Below are 5095 nucleotides of genomic sequence, written 5' to 3'. Positions count from 1 at the left end.
GGAGGGCGGAGGGTGGGAAGGGAACTGGGGGGAGGGGAGTTATGGGGGGGAAAAAGAGGAACAAATGTAATAATCTGAACAATAAAGATTTAATTTAAAAAACAAACAAACAAATAGCTGGGAAATGGTAAGTCAACATAGAGCATAAAAATATTAAAATATTCAAAAATATATTTTAAGATATTCTGATTTAAAAATATAAAAATAAGGTTTGAGTACAGAAACAGGAAACTTTTAAGTGTTTAAGTTTTAACAAGTACTTATTATTTTTCACTTCTTAGGAAGGTTAAAGAACTTTTATTCTCTAAAATACTAGGTAACTTTGGGTCCCCTAAAAATCAATTTCTAAAGGGGGAGCAATTCACACATACTGGTGAAATGTAAGTTCACTATTACGTTTTTGTTTAAATGAATGAGATTAAATAAATATATATGATCACAGTTTAATAATTTTTCCTCTTTGGACAGTAAAGTTTATAATAGATAGAGAGCCTAGTCCCTTAAAAATATTAAAGTGCAGGAAGAATAATAACCATTATTTGTAGTCTAACTCTTACGATTTTTATGAAAGATACAATTCATGATTTAGTTAGAAATCCAATTCATTTAATATTAACAGTGGCACCTATTACAAAGGAGTTCTGCTGTATTATATATAAGCAAAATAACAAACAGTAAAATTTTATTTTTGTTTCTAAATCTTTTTAAATCAGGTCAACATATTTGATTATAATGTTATTTTGGGGGTGGGGGTGGGGAGAGAAACACAGTTGATCTTACTAGTGGGTTTGCCAAAATGTTAGAATGATGGATCTACTAAACAGGAAATGAATTCAAGGGTGACATACATAAAGATAATAATCAACTATAACTTACAAAAAGGATACACTTTTATAAGCCAAAGCAATAATGCAAGATATGAAGGTAATCTGGCTGCCCACATCTTTCATAGGTTCACCAAGGTTGAATAGTCCAATTCAATTGGTTATTCTTCCCTATCTCACACTTTTCCATTTAAGACCTTTGCAATTTTGGAACTTTATTGAGGAGAGTTCCTTATGAGATAAAGTTGGGCCAGTCTTTGATGAAAGGTATGGGAGTAACTATGTTACCCTATTCAAACTTCCAACATACTCATTAATCTGTAAAGCAATAAAAACTACAGATTTTCACAGCTATCAGTTTACCTAGTTTCAGACTGTCTTTTGCATATAATTGGCAAAACTGTTGTCACCTACAGTAAAACATTTGATTAGAAATACCATGACTGAAGTAAAAATAAAGTATTTCCAAGGGCCCATACATATCTGCTCACCCCCTGGCACTTAAGGTTTTTAAATAGAATTTATGTTAAACTGAAACAGATAATTTCAGACTTATACTCATGGTCTTATTAACATCATACACTAAGTCACTGGTAAGTGTGCATCAACTGCAGGGTTTTGTCAAAACAGAGATTACTGAGCTTCAGTATTTCTGATTCAGTAAATCTGGGTTGGAGGCTGAGTGTTTGAATTTCTACCCAGTACTCAGGTGATTCTAATGTTGCTAGTATGGAACCATACTTTGAGAAACACCACCTTAAGTCACATTTAGCTAAAGTAAGTAAGAGACAAATATTTTTAAGTAATTTTGTCCAAAAAGCCTAGATGATTCATTCAAGTTTTAGATGTTTTGAATTCATATCAACAATTAATAAGGACTTGGAAAGTAAATGAAAATTTAAGCCAGAAAATTTTTATAAAGGACATTTTATATAAGGTGCAAACTCTACTGAGCCACTTTAAGGCCTCATTATATAAAAACAGTTGGCATAATAATGACTTATTAGTGTACATAGTTGAATGTAATAAAAGTGTCTTTTTCATCATGTCCTGTTTTAAAAATTCAACTGGGAAAGTGGGCAAATTTCAAAGTGGCTACAAAAAAAAAAAGGATAGGGGCAGGGGTAGAGCTTCTAGGTTAGTTGTGGTCAATAAACCATAGATAAGCAGGTTAAAATAGGAAGATAGGTAGATATTGATATGGGTATGGACAGTGGGTTCTTGTTCAGTGGATCAGGATAATGATGTGGTGTAGTACCCTGGATAGCTCCATGGAAGAGAAGTTGCTTTGAGTTTAAGTCAGGTCTTACCTAAGTAAGCCCTTATTTTTTTTTTTCTATTTAGAGCTGCATTCCTTGTCAGAATTCTGAATGTTAAAGGAGCCCAAACATTTTATGTAAGATTGTGTGCCTGGGAACTAGGGGGTAAAGAATTATTTTAGTTTTCCAAGGAACATTTGGACACCCTATCAGATTGAAAGCGGTACATATTTTGACCTAACTTAGAGCAACAGAGACATCCATAATTCCCAAATAAGCCTATGTAAGGATCCTGACATATTTAGACAAAACAAGACTTTTAAAACCAATAATCTGTTTTCTATACTAAAACTGAGACTTATTTTTATTATTTTTTTCTGCACTTAGTGATTCAGAGTTTGTTTAGTCCCTAAATTATTTATTGAATTTAACTATAGTCTAGTTTCAAGCTGTTTTTAAAGTAAATACTATGCAAAATAATCTTGTTACTCCTTAACAAATTTCTAGAAAATACACCCTATCCTATATAACAAAGAGCTAATATGCAAATGGTCATCATGCCCTCATGCTCTCACACCCTCATGCCCTTGCACCGGGGCCGGGGCACCTGAAGCTGCACTGGGGGACCAGAGGCCATGCCCCCACTCAGAGCCAGGCTGAAGGACCTGAAGCCATGCCCCCCGCCCGGTGGGGCTTGATGGGGGACCTGAGGCTGTGCCTCCCAACCTACAGGGCTTGATGGGGGTGGGGCCAGCCGGGTCTGGGTCTCAAGCAATTTTGAGGCATGCGCAGGTGGGCCGGGACTTGAATCTGGGTCCTGCAATGCACTCCAGACTCTGACAGAAGGGAGATTTTCATATACAATTTTACTAATTTTCTTTCATCTCTGACACTTCTATTATAGAGAAAGGGCAAATAGCAATATTAAAATACTTCCTTTAATTAATTCCCTTTTAACGTGCACAAATTTTGTGCACCAGGCCACTAGTATAACCATAAAAAGTTCTTAAAGGCAACACAGCTTCTACCTATCTTATTTACTTTTTATGTCTTTCACTATGATCTAGTATATTTAAGTGAACATTTAATTGAAGAAAGATTAAAACCTATTTTCCTAAAAATTATACATGCTTGAGGTATACAATATGATTTGATACACATATACATAGTGAAATATTACTACAGTTGCTCTAATTTACATATCATCTCCTTATAGTTATCAATAATAACACCTAAAATCTATTCTCTTAGCAAATTTAGAGTATTCAATACAGTATTATTAACTAAAGCTGCTGTTGATGAACTGTAGACTTATTCGTCTTACATAACTACAACTTTGTACCTACTGAGCTCCCCATTCCTTCACCTCTTAACCCCTGTAATCACCATTCTATTCTTTGCTTCTGTGTATTCAATTTTTGGGGGATTCCACATATGAGGGAGATCTTTCTGTGTATGAGTGATTGCACTTAGCATAATGTCCTACAGGTTCATCCATATTGTTACAAAAGGTAGGATTTCCTTCTTTTTTTATAATCGAATATTATTCCAATGTAACATTTTCTTTAACAATTCATCAGTCAACAGACACTTAGATTGTTTCCATATCTTGGCTATTGTGAATAATGTTGCAACAAACATGGTAATTCAGGTATCTCTTTGAGGCACTGAGTTGATTTTTAAATTTTTTTTATATTTTATTTGTTTTTTTACAGAGAGGAAGGGAGATGGATAGAGAGTTAGAAACATCGATGAGAGAGAAACATCGATCAGCTGCCTCCTGCGCACTGCCCACTGGGGATGTGTCCACAACCAAGGCACATGCCCTTGACTGGAATCGAACCTGGGACCCTTCAGTCCACAGGCCTATGCTCTATCCACTGAGCCAAACCGGTTAGGGCTGAGTTCATTTTTTTCATGTTTATGCCCAGAAAAGAGATTGCTGGATTACATCATAGTTCTAGCTTTAGTGAAATTTACTATTAATAGGAAGCCCAACAATGGCATTTCTTGTCTTCTAAATTTTAATCCATTCAAAGAAAATAGTGGAAGTTAAAGTCTTACTTAAATGAAAACCTATTCAAACTGAATTTAATATAATACCACAAAAACATTTTCTTAATATATTGAATTGAGAAGAAAACTCATTAAAAACATAAATAAGTGAAGGGAGGTGGAAGAGGGTATGGGGGGAGATAAATGGTGACAGGGTGTGAACACACAATACAGGGTACAGATGACGTGTTGTTGAATCATGCACCTGAACTAGGTATAATTTTGTTAACCAGAGTCACTCCAATAAATTCATGGAAAAGAAAAAATATATAAATAATATACCTTAAGGCAGAGGAGATTTGGCAGTCTTTTAAATAGTAGTAAAATAGGCTGGCCAGTGTGGCTAAGTGGATGAGTGTCCACCTATGAACCAGGAGGTCATAGTTTGATTCTGGTCAGGGCACATGCCCAGGTTGTAGGTTCAATTCCTAGTAGAGGGCATGCATGAAGCAGCCTATCAATGATTCTCTCCCATCATTGATGTTTCTCCCTTCCTCTCTGAAATATATATATAGTAATAAAATATTAATGCTGCAAACATCTAAGAACTAGAAAAGATAACTGGGCCTACACACAAGGAAGAATGACACCATATGTGTCTTTTTCATCAACATTCTATTTTTTAAATCTTTATTGTTGAAAGTATTACAAATGTTCCACTTTTTCCCCCATTGACTCCCTCTAGCTTGCCCCCTCCCCTGTCCCTCATCAACATTTTTTAAACAAGTTGATTTTTTTAAAGATAATAGCAACCAGAGTTCAATTTCAGCCTAGGATGTAAAAAAGATGGAAAATATATCACTTCTACACTAACAACAACCAAAAATGCAAATACACAACAAAATCATAACATTTTTTTGAACCCATCAACTAGCTGAGGTCACAGGGCAACAGAATAGCCTAAAATCTAAGGAGAACAGAAAAGTAAGCACTGGTTCACCTATAGCAGTGATAGCG

Source organism: Myotis brandtii, unplaced genomic scaffold (genome assembly GCF_000412655.1).
Source record: "Myotis brandtii unplaced genomic scaffold, ASM41265v1 scaffold40, whole genome shotgun sequence".
Lineage (NCBI taxonomy): Eukaryota > Metazoa > Chordata > Mammalia > Chiroptera > Vespertilionidae > Myotis > Myotis brandtii.
Note: the sequence above shows the minus strand (reverse complement) of the source record.